This window comes from Pinus tabuliformis, chromosome 5_2 (genome assembly GCF_031772625.1).
Source record: "Pinus tabuliformis cultivar Carrire ecotype Pingquan chromosome 5_2, CPIR1, whole genome shotgun sequence".
Lineage (NCBI taxonomy): Eukaryota > Viridiplantae > Streptophyta > Pinopsida > Pinales > Pinaceae > Pinus > Pinus tabuliformis.
Genome location: NC_142306.1, coordinates 1035391457 through 1035404318, shown reverse-complemented (window position 1 = coordinate 1035404318; position 12862 = coordinate 1035391457).

The window sequence follows — 12862 nt, the reverse complement described above, 5'->3', positions numbered from 1 at the left end:
TTGGTAATAGAAAAAGGCGAAAAGGTTGGTACATTGTATTTATGCAATGGTATTTCTAACTCTGTTAATGCTTTAAATTCCAAAGGAGCAGATGCAGCATTATGGCATCATAGGCTCGGACACATGAGTGAAAAGGGGTGAAGATTCTTCACTCAAGGAATTTGTTGCCGGGTTTGAAGAATGTTGATTTGGACTTCTATGAGAATTGCATTTATGGAAAATAGAAGAGAGTCAGATTTCTCAGAGTTGGGAAAGAAAAGAAGAATGAAAAATTAGAGCTTGTGCATACAGATGTATGGGGACCTGCTCAGGTATCATCTCTCGGTGGCTCTCGTTATTATGTTACTTTTATTGATGATGCAACTAGAAAAACTTGGATTTATTGTATTAAGAATAAATTTGATGTATTTGATACTTTCAAGAAATGGAAAGATTTGGTTGAGATTGAGACAGGAAAGAAATTGAAGTGTCTTAGATCAGACAATGGAGGTGAATATTGCAGCAAAGAGTTTGATAGGTACTGTTCAGAGCATGGAATTCGCAGAGAGAAGACAGTTCCAAGAACACCACAAGAAAATGGTGTATCAGAAAGGATGAACAGAACAATCATGGAGTGTGCAAGGTGCATGAGATTGCATGCAGGATTGCCTTTACAGTTTTGGGCAGATGCTGTAGATACTGTTGTTTATCTAATAAACAGAGGGCCTTCAAGTTCCTTGGATGGTGGTGTTCCGGAGGAAGCATGGATAGGTAAAAAGGTAAACTACTCCTTTTTAAATCCTTTTGGTTGTGAGGCCTTTGTCCATATTGATAAAGAAAATAGAACAAAGCTTGAGGCAAAGTCAAAGAAATGTACCTTTATTGGATATGGTGTTAATGATTTTGGTTATCACTTATATGATTATGAAAATCACAAAATCATTAGGAGCAGAGATGTAATATTCAATGAAAAGGTCTTGTATAAGAATCAGTTGCAGGAAAAGAAGCTAGAAAAAGAAAACAAGGAATATGTAGTTCTTGACGAAATCACTGAAAAAGTAAAGGTGCCTGAAAATAATAATAATCAACAACCACAACAACAACAACCACCACAACAACAACATGCACCCCAAACACCTGAAAGTGGTGTTAGAAGATCTACCAGGATAAGTAGACCCCCTGAACGATACTCTCCTTCATTATATTATTTATTTTTGACTGATTCTGGTGAACCCGAATGTTATGAAGAAGCAGTGCAGGTAGAAACCAGGAAGAAGTGGGAGCAAGCCATGAAAGAAGAGATGGACTCCTTAGCACATAACCAGACATGGGACTTAGTCAGGTTGCCTGCAGGTAAAGCAGCATTGTAGAATAAATGGGTTTATAGGCTGAAGGAAGAAGATGGAGGAAAACAGAGGTACAAAGCTAGACTTGTGGTTAAGGGGTTTGCACAAAAGAAAGGTATTGATTTTGATGAAACATTCTCTCCTGTTGTTAAAATGACTTCAATCAGAACTATTTTAAGTCTTGTAGCAGCTGAAGATTTGCATCTTGAGCAGTTAGATGTAAAGACAACCTTTCTCGATGGGGATTTGGAGGAAGAGATATATATGCAGCAGCCACAAGGATATGAGGTGAAAGGGAAGGAGAAACTAGTGTGCAGGTTGAAGAAGAGCTTGTATGGCTTAAAACAGGCTCCAAGGCAGTGGTATCTAAAATTTGACAAGTTTATGTCTGAACAAGGTTATACTAGATGTCACTCTGATCATTGTGTTTATCTGAAAAAGCAAAATGATGGCAACTATATTATATTGTTATTGTATGTGGATGACATGCTTGTTGCAGGATCTAACATGCAGGAAATAAATGTACTCAAAATAAAATTGTCAAATTCATTTGCAATGAAGGATTTGGGAGCTGCAAAACAAATCCTTGGTATGAGAATCACTAGAGACAGGAAAAATCGCAAATTAACATTGTCTCAGAATGAGTACATACAAAAGGTGTTGAAAAGATTTAATATGCACAATGCAAAACCAGTTAGTACACCTTTTGCTAGCCATTTCAAACTTAGTAAGGAAATGTGCCCAAAGACCCAAGAAGACATGGATTATATGTCTAAAGTTCCATATGCATCAGTGGTTGGAAGCTTAATGTATGCAATGGTCTGCACAAGGCCTGATATTGCACATGCAGTGGGAGTTGTAAGTAGGTACATGAACAATCCAGGAAAGTAACATTGGATGGCAGTAAAATGGATTCTCAGATATTTGAAAGGTACCACAAATCAAGCATTATGCTTTGGTGATGCAAACATTTCTCTACAGGGATATGTTGATGCAGATATGGTAGGTGACAGGGATAACAGGAGGAGCACTACAAGATATGTATTTACTGTTGGAGGAACAACTGTCAGTTGGGTTTCAAAAATCCAAAGTGTTGTTGCACTTTCAACAACAGAAGTAGAGTATGTTGCTGCTACAGAGGCTAGTAAAGAAATGATTTGGTTACAAAGGTTTATGGGTGAATTGGGTAAGGAGCATGATATGGGCACGTTATACAGTGATAGCCAAGTGCCATTCATCTTGCAAAGAACTCAGCATTTCATTCCAGGACTAAACACATACAGCTCAAGTATCATTTCATACGATCAGTGTTGGAAGATGGAGAGTTGAAGCTGGAAAAGATACACACTAGCCAGAATCCTGCAGATATGCTAACAAAAGTTGTAACCAGGGAGAAACTCAGAACATGCTCAGTTTCAATTGGTCTTCAAGGATGATGATGAAGATGAGAAACAACCAGGTCGAAAGAGGAGTCATTGTCCAACAAATGAAGCAGCGGTGGAGTTTCTACAATCATTCTCCAAGAGGGAGATTGTTGTGTGTGGAGCATGATTGTTTAGAGGTCTTTGTTTCAGCTGGATGTATACCCTAGGAATTTTGTACACCCCTCCACGTGGGGGGGTGCGGGGGGGGGGACTTGTCCCCCCCGCGGGGGTCTAGGGGGGCCGATCCCCCCGGCTAGGGGGTCCGGGGGCCAGCGGTCCCCCGGTGGGGGCTCGGGGGCAGCGCCCCCGAAGCTAAAAACAAATGTAAAATTTCCTTGTAAAAGTATAGTAATTTCTAGTCAATCTGGGCCGTTCATTAGGTAGATGATCTGATGGTAGAACTTATGTTTAGTTTAGGGTTTTTTGCCCTAGAAGGCAACCCCTCTCTTTGTATGAGGGCATTGTATTGGAGGCTGAGATATAGATGTGTATTCTGTGAGCGAGAAACTGAGAGGTGAGACTGTGAGAGAAAACAGAGGATATTACAGCGGATTTGCTGTAGGTTGTGTCTCTTCATTTTGCTAGATAATAGAAAGGAAGGACTGGCTGTTCGGGGTGGACGTAGCCCAAACTGGGTGAACCACGTATATCTGTGTCTCTCTTGTTTTATGCGTTCTCTGTGTTTATATTTCTGCAATATTTTATGTGTTCCATTGCTCCGTAATATATAATTTTCTTACACCTACCAGAAATGGTGGGGGAAAATTTGGAAATCTAATCAGTTGTGTCAGCAGTGCACTCTTGAACATGACACTTTCTGCTTCGTGTCAGGTTGGGATATCCTCCTTTATATCGTTGACCTTCCTGGGTTGGGCCATTCATTTTTTCCTTCCATTTGATCTCTACCACATCATCATGGCCACCAATCCTATGGATCCAAAAGCTGCCAAACTTCCAGTTGTGTTGCCGATAGTTCAAGAGTTGTCCTTCTGTAGTTGCACTTACCTCTGATTCTCTGTATCACTCAAAATCATTTTCATCCTTTCGTCTTGTCTTGATGATGTGCGAAAACATTATGTCCCTCCTTCGACATGGTCATTTCTCGTCGACTTCAGCTCATTATCAGGGAATTTGACTAAGAGACTCCCTTATATTACCTTAGAGTTTGCATGCCCTAATGGCAAGTTCTTCACACTCGACGACAAGTTCACATCATTTGCTTTCGATCGAGTGATTTCACGGGTATTCGACTTCAGTTCCTCTATTCACATTCCATGGATTGTACTGATAGTACCTTGAGGACCATTGTCATTATTGGTGGTTTATCTCGTGCTTGTTAACGGTTTACATCACCGACTGGTAACCAAGTGACTTTCTAACATGTTCGATGTCAACACATCTATTCACATGCTAGAATTTGTACTTTGATTGGGTCGTGTTGGAGCGCAAGACCCTAAGCTTAGATCACAAAAGTCCAAGCTGTGAAGTGATGTGACATGGTTATGTTGATATACATGTCTCCTTCAGATGAATGGTTGTGACCATACCATGAGTTATCATATGTGATCCTTCTCATTTCTGGATGGCTATGACCATACCTGTTGGCTAGTTGAATTGTTTATTGATTAACAATCAAGTACCACATTAAATTGTCAACCTGGGAAAGTCTTTTATTTCAAAGGCTACCGTGTACTGTATGTACTTAACTCTAAAAGCATTAAAAAGCTGTAGTATACATAATTCTCACATTATGTTATAACAGTGTACTGTAAAGATAAAATGAAAGCAGTTAATTTAAGATTACAAATCTAAAAAGAAAAGTGATGGATGCTCTGTTAGCAGAGGATCAGGACCCTATCCTCCAGGTAAGGACGTTCAGCACCTGCCCCTGTAACCAGATTGCTAATACACACTGCAATTCTAATTCACCGGTGAAGTACAGTTTCAAACGATTAACAAAACAGAGTGCCAGCAAAAATGAAATCATCAGAGGTACTACTACAGAATCCAAAACAGAGTACCAGCAAAAAGAAATTACCAAACACACTTACACACTTGACAGGAAAGTAAATGGGTGAATCTTGTGAGGAAGGTGGGCCCGGTCCCTCTCACAAGATTCCCCAGAACACAAATGCTAGATTAGGTGCTCAGAACAATCTTCTATTCATCTGCCAAAAGATCCAGTTACAATAAAAAGTTCAGACTTTGCTGTTGTCTTCCAAAATTTCCCTTACAAAACTATTTTTCTCCCCCCCTCTCTAATGTAGATGTCTCTTCTTTATAGAGGAGACATCTATTACAATAGACTATCACAGTTCATTCAGTTAAACCTTTCTGTCAAAAATAAGAGTTACAGGATGTTGTTACAACAGTGTATTCTTTCTTGGGTTTCTTACTGTTACACAGCTGGTAACCGAACCTCGACCGTCTTCTTGGGATCCTCGCACTATCCTTTGCCGTTTCCCCATGGTTGCTGATTTAGTAAACCCGTGCTATTCCTGATATTTTAGCAACTGTAACTGTGTTTTACCCTTTTTGGACAGTTGCTGATCATGCTGCGTCAGCGTGGAATTCTGGTGATCTTCAGATAGTTGCCATTTGTTATTTCCAGTTGTTGCAAAATAGCATTCCCTTGCTTTAGATAGTTGTCGTTGCTGGCTGTAGCAACTGCGTAGTTGCTGCTTCTGGTGTTGCAGCAACTGCGTAGTTGCTGTTTCTGGTGTTACAGCAACTATGAATTATAATTCCTGCAGACTTTAGACAGTTCAACGGTTACTTGGCAACTTAGTTAGCTTTTCCAAAGATAAATATAAAGATAATCATGAATATGTAATGAACAATTAAACATATAGATATGCAGAGAGTTACTTCATACCTTGGGGTGATTAAGTCATTATGTAATCAAAGCTTTCAACTATTGAACTGAAAAAGGATAATATTATGGCCAAAATATAAGGTCAAAAATGGTCAATTCTGAGTCCTAACATCCCCCCCAACTGAAGAGATTGCATGTCCTCATGCAATGCTTACTCTGAGTCTGAGTCGGAGTACTGGGATAAACAGTGTAGATTACTGAGACAATAGTTATAGGAAGTGGCATCAAACTTATTTCTGAACCCACAGACAGTCTGTATTTGCCTCCATGCTGCTGCTTCTTCCTTTTTGGATAATCCAAATTGGCCCTTGTATTGTTCACCAGATAACCATAGAAGTGGAAATTTAAATCTGTAGCCAATCCAATTTTCAGCACAGTGTTGCATGCATCTAACATAGTAAGGTACCCTTGAGAGTGCTGCCTGTAAATTAGGTGGATTATAAGAGTGATATTCCTGCCTCTCCTTGGGGCAGTTTTCCAAGAATAAATTATTTGCCTTGACAGCCAACGGTGCCTTGGTTCTCACATAGTGTTGACAGTCTCTCAGGACCACTGCTTGTAGTTGCCTGACGTGATCCTTCATTTCAGGGTCACTTATCATTCTTTGATGCTGTGCAATGAAGGTGGCTGCGTTCTGAGGTTCAGCCCTAATCCACAGAAGGCAATTCTGTTCATTATGTTGAGCTGAGGTAAAAGCGTTTTGCCATGTAAGTTGGTTGGCTAAAAAGGAGATGAAAGCTCTCAGTTGTATGTCGCCAACAACAGGTAGCATATTCATGTTTCTCTCTTCGGACATGGCTTCATTATGGAGATAAAGCTCGCATAACAAATTTTGATCATTTTTAGGTGCCTCTGCAAAGGTTTGCATAAATTGTTCTGATGTAACCACCTGATGAGGTCTACCTTCTCTAACTGCCTTTATCTGTAAGAATGTCAGTCTTTCCCTCAAAAATGTTGCATAATTGAAAGAGGGTTTCCTTGTGGCAAGTGTTCTTTGGAATAACTCAAACATCTGGGACAATCTGGCTTTTAGTTCCTTAATTTCTTTGTACTGAGCTCTACACTGCTCAAGTGCTTCCCAGTTCTTATATGCATAATTGAACCAGGTCCCCTTTTGCTGTTGGAATGCTTTGCCTTGTGACAGCTCATATTCTCTCCACCATTTTCCTTTTAATTCTTGAAAACTATCTGTTTCTGTGCATGCATCACTAACAGAGGGAAGTTCTGTTTGTGTAAAGGCATCAACAAGGATAATCTGCTCTGTGATAATTGGAGTAGGCCGGGATGATCCAATGTCTTTCTTTCCATTTCCAGCTACAGTTTCTTCTTCATGTTCTATATTCTGTACTGATTCCTGTGTTTCTTCTTCCTCTTCTTGTTCCATGGCGATTTGGGTAGGCCGGGGTGAGTCTATGCCTTTTTCCTCATTTCCTCCTGTTTCCTGTGTAACTACTTCCTCTTCTCGTTCCATGGCAATTTGAGTAGGCCTGGGTGAGTTTATGTCTTCTTCTTCATTTCCTCCTGTAACTTCTTTTTCTTCTCGTTCCATGGCAATTTGAGTAGGCCTGGGTGAGTCTATGTCTTCTTCTTCATTTCCTTCTTTTTCTTCTCGTTCCATGGCAATTTGAATAGGCCTGGGTGAGTCTATGTTTTCTTCATTTCCTCCTGTAACTATTTCTTCCTCTCGTTCCATGGCAATTTGAGTAGGCCGGGGTGAGTCTATGTTTTCTTCTTCATTTCCTGATTCTTGTGTAACTGCTTCCTCCTCTTGTTCTATGGCAATTTGGGTAGGCCGGGGTGAGTCTATATTTTCCTCTTTATTTCCTCCTGATTCCTGTGTTACGACCAATACAGCAGTTTGGGTAGGCCGTGGTGACTTTTCCTCTTCTTTATTCCCTGTTACTTCCTGCATAGTTTCTGGAGAACTTGCTGGTTCTTGTGTTTCAGCAAGTTCTTCTATTTGCTCCTGTGCAGTTTCTGGAGAACTTACTGGTTCTTGTGTGTCAGCAAGTTCTTCTGTTTGGTCTTGTACAGTTTCAAGAGAACTTACTAGTTCTTGTGTGTCAGCAAGTTCTTCTGTCTGCTCCTGCACCGTTTCTGGAGAGCCTGCTGGTTCTTGTGTGACAGCAGGTTCTTCTGTCTCAGCAGAGGGTTCTGGTGTTTCCATCTGTGTAACAACAGGTTCTTTTGTTTCAACCACAACAGCAGGGACTTCAGACATTGGTTCTGCCACTACTTTGTATCCTGCTTGAGTATATATCTCGCCACAATTGGCACACATATATTCATTCTCCTTACTCTTTTCTGCCGCAGATGCTACTCGTGCTAAAATGTGCAGGCTAAATTCATTTTGGTAGGCTTCCTTGATCCTTATTATTTCCTCCTGGTAATCCTGGATTTGGGACTTCAGAAATTCAATTTCTTCCTGCAGAGCAGATATGGTAGGCTGAGCTTGTGGAGCAGCAGGTTCCAGTGGAGGCAGAGGTTGTGCTTCAACATTGATTTGATCCCTTATACCCTCGACAGGTGGTTCTTGTGTGTCACCTGGGGTAGTGGCTGTTTCTTGTGTTGCAGCTTCTTGGCCAATATTACCTTGGGTGTCGGCAGCTGGTTCTTGTGTGTCAACTGCCTTAAAATATGATGTCACGAAACTGTGAACACTCTGCATCTCAGCCTCCGAGGGTGAGGGAGAGGAGTTTCCAGGGCTGGTGGGGTTGCGGGTTTTTAACGTGATGGGTGGTGAGGTGGAAGGGGTGTGGCTAGGAGATTCAGCTATTGCAGACGACCGAGTCCTTTGCTTGGGTAGAGAAGCAGGGAATTCAGACATTTTTCTTTTCAGGTTGGCTTTCTTTAAGATAGGGACAGTGGCAGAAATAACAGCTGCTTTAGCCGAAGCCCTAGTTCTTCTTCTTTTTGGTGGGGTTTCAATTTTCCTCTGCATTTTTCGTTTGAGCAGGGTAATAGGGATGTTATCATTAGAGTCATTGGTAGAAATACCAAGTATGGGAATGGATGGATTGGTTCTATTGGGGGATGGGGTTGTTTCCGCGGGTATTTCTACTGCTGATTGTTCATTTTCAGCAATTTGTGGGGGTGTTTGCTGGGGGACTTCTTTGGGAATTTGTTCTGGAATGTCGTCTGCTTGCTGAGGGATTTCTTCAGGTATTTGCTCAGGAATATCCTCTGTTTGCTGAGGGATTTCTTCATCTTGCTGAGGTATGTCTTCAGCTTGGTGAAGAATTTCCTCTTCTTGATGAGGAATTTCATGTTCTGGCTGGGGAATTTCTGCCTCTTGATGGGGATTAATGGGGGGTGGAGGGCTTTTTAAGGCGAGGCCTCTATTTATCAGCAATTGAGCTAGATGGTGGTGTTTCAAGGAAAGAAGCGGATGCTTTGCATTGACAGTGTAACGTGACATATTTTTAAGACATCCCAATAAATAATATGGCATATTTATCAACTGACCATTCCTCAAATGATTCAACAAGACGAAATCATGCTGGTAAATTACCTGGTACCAGCCTTCGCACGTCAGGTATTGCTTCACAAATTCAGCAACTTTCGGCCACGGTTGAGGCAATGACTGAAGTGCTACACCTCTGCCCTTGGGTTCTACCTGCTCACCCGGTTGAAGAAAATCCTGCTGCGCATTAAGGATCAAGTGCTTCCTACTGAACCACTGTATGCCATTAGCTGGTAGCCCGGTAAATTGGGCTATGACTTCCTCCGTAACTGGGATTTGGACTCCTTGAACGACAGAAAATCCTTCTGTTAAATTGCATGCAAACTCGAGGACTTGCTGCGCGTCGAAGTCTGGAAGTCTCCTGAAGTAATCTAGCCATCCCGCTTGCAGGAAGATTTGATAAACCTCGGGATAGAGCTCAAGAAGTGTTGTTGTGCCAGGTTCATATGTGATGAGATTTCCTCCCATAGTTGTTGTTTCAGTGAAATTCTCAGTTCAGAGCCAAGCTTCCGAGTTCAGTTCAGAGTAAACGTTGGAAATGGTAACATGCCGTGATGGAATAACTTTTACGTATTACCGGGAGAGTTAAGGGCGGCGGCAATTGGCGTAGTATGCAATTATGAGAGCGCTTTGGTAATCCCCCCCTATGCGTAAGTGATATGATTGGAAGTACAATTATTTGGTAGTCCTATCAACTTCTCCGCATTAACTATTATTTAATGTCCATACATAATCATGCGTACCTTTATGTTTTACCTTTTTGGTTGTTGCGTCGAAAAGTCTTGTCTTATCTTTTGCTGGATCATAATGATTACAGCGGGTCTAAAAGCATGAGAATACCGGCGATTTTCAATAATAATGACGGGAAGTGATAGTGGAGTATTGTAATCATCACAAGAAGTGGTATATTTTTTAAAAGTTCGTTTCTTGGGGCTGAAGTGGAGAGAGTGGTGCTTTTATGAGAGGAATGCTGATAAAGGTATTACGGGATCGGGAAGTGGTGTTGCAGCAACGGGGATTGGTGTTGCAGCACTAGAGGTGATGTTACATCATCGGGAAAAGATGTTGTAGTAACATGAAAAGGTGTTGCAGCAACGGGGATCGGTGTTGCAGCAACGGGAAATGGTGTTGCAGCAATAGGAATTGGTGTTTGCAGCAACGGGAATCGGTGTTGCAGCAACGGGAAATGGTGTTGCAGCAACAGGAATTGGTGTTGCAGCAACGGGAATTCCAAGTCCGCAAAGTGATTCCTTTAAAGCTTTCGTTCTCAGCTATTTTCCACAGCTCAAATATGAAAAATACTAAAATATAATATGGTAACCCTTGGCAGGGATTATTAGTAGTTAAAAAAAGAATATCTAATCTAAAAATGCATAAATAAATAGAAATTTAAATGCCTTGAGGGACGGCAAGTTCCCCTGGAAAAGAATACTGTTTAATTGCCATGCAAGTGGCTTTAAAATCTTCTTTAGAAACAGGCCTCTGATATAAACGGAGTCGATAGCCATTCACTAGTAGTGGTGTTCTGCTTCCATCAATTGTTAAAAGTCTAACTGTCCCATTTGGAAAAACAACATCCACTTCATAAGGCCCTAACCACCTTGTTCTTAACTTACCTTGGAAATTCTCGAAACGGGAATCATAAAGTAGAGCCCAGTTAACTTTCTGGAACTGCTTCTGCTTGATGGTTTTGTCATGCCACCTGCCTCTTTGTTGCTGTATCATTGTTGTTTGATGGATGGCATCCAGTCTTTTCTCGTCCAATTCTTGAAGTTGCTGCAACTGGCTGTCTGTGCATCAGTCAAATCAAGGTTAACAGCTAAAGCAGTTCTTAAAGTTTTGATCTCAAACTCTACAGGGAAAATAGCATTCTTTCCAAAAACTAATTCATAGGGTGAAAAGCCCGTAGTATTCCTCCAAGTAGTTCTATAGGCCCATAATGCCTCAGGCAACCTTTGAAACCAGTCCCTCCTATTCTCCTTTATCGTTTTTGTCAAAATGGCTTCTATGACTTTGTTGGTGCTTTCTACCTGCCCATTTGCCTGGGGGTGATAAGGTGTAGTCATTTTGTGCTTAATATGATATTTCTGAAGTGTGTCTTTGAAGCCATGGGAGTTGAAAGGAGGTCCTCCATCCGTGACTAATTCTCTGGGCAATCCAAATCTAACAAAGATTTCTTCAAATAAAAATGTTAGTACTACTTCTTCATTAGCTTTAAGGAGTGCCTTAGCCTCTACCCATTTAGTCATATAATCTGTGCATACTAATATGTACACTCTTTGATTGGATGGAGGATTAATGGGACCTATAAAATCTAATGCCCATTTCTCAAAAGGTTCAAGAATTACCTGGGGATTGAGTGGCATTTCATCCCTGTGATTAGGCTAGCCCATTCTTTGACAGCTATCACAAGCCTTCACATATTTTCTGGCATCTTTGAAGAGTGATGGCCAATAATAACCCATTCTGAGTACCTTGTGTGCTGTTCTTTTATCTGCAAAATTTCCTCCACAAGGGCCATCGTGACAAGCTTTTAGTACATCATAAATTTCATCTTCACCAATGCACCTCCGGATTTCCTGATCGATTCCTGTATGGAAAAGACACCCGCTTATCCAGCTGTACCTAGCACTTTGCTGGATGATCTTTCTTCTTTCCCTGTGTGATAGGTGTGATGGTAATTTTCCTGCAACTAGATAATTGGCAATGTCTGCTTACCAAGGTGAGTGAGCAGATACTGCAAATAAATACTCATCAGGAAAAGAATCATCTACTGGAGCATTTTCATCAGTTTTTAATCGAGAAAGGAAATCAGCAACTACATTTTCTTTTCCTGGCCTATCTACAATTGTGATGTCAAATTCTTGTAGTAATAATAACCATCTGGTGACTCGGGCATTTGTAACTGATTTATTCATTAAATACTTAATGGCCGAGTGATCAGTATGCACAAAAGTAGTGTAGCCAGTAATATAATGTCGAAATTTATTGATAGCATAAATAACTGCTCGGAATTCCTTCTCAGTGACTGTGTAATTCAGTTCAGCTGGTGTCATATTCTTATTGATAAAATAAATGGCATAGGGAAGACTATTTTCTTCCTGACCCAAGACAACTCCAATTGCAGTGTCTGAGGCATCAGAGGATATATGAAAGGGTAGTGCCCAATCAGGTCCTCTCAAAATGGGAGTTGCAGACAACTGATGTTTAAGTTCATTAAATGCTTTTTCACAATCATCAGTCCACTTAAATTCAGCATTCTTTGTTAATAACACAAATAGAGGAGAAGCCATTTTGGAAAAATTCTTAATAAATCTTCTATAGTATCCAGCATGTCCTAAAAAGCTTCTTACATCAGTTTGTGTTTTGGGGATAGGGAGGGTCTGAATTACCTGTATTTTAGCTGGATCGACTTGAATTCCTAGGAATGAGACGAAGTGACCCAATACAATACCTTGATTCATCATCATATGACACTTTTCAGTGCTTAAGGCAAGGTGCGCTTTTATGCATCGCTTAAGTACTTTTTCAAGATTCTGCAGCGCATCCTCAAAAGTCACTCCATAAGGAGTAAAGTCATCCATAAATATTTCTAATGAATCATTTAGCATATCAGAAAAAATCCCTATCACTGCTCTTTGAAATGTTGCTGGAGCATTACATAGCCCAAATGGAAGTACCCTGTAAGCAAAGGTCCCCCATGGGCTAGTAAACGTGGTCTTGTCCTGGTCTTGGGGTGCAATCTTAATATGATTATATCCACTAAATCCATCCA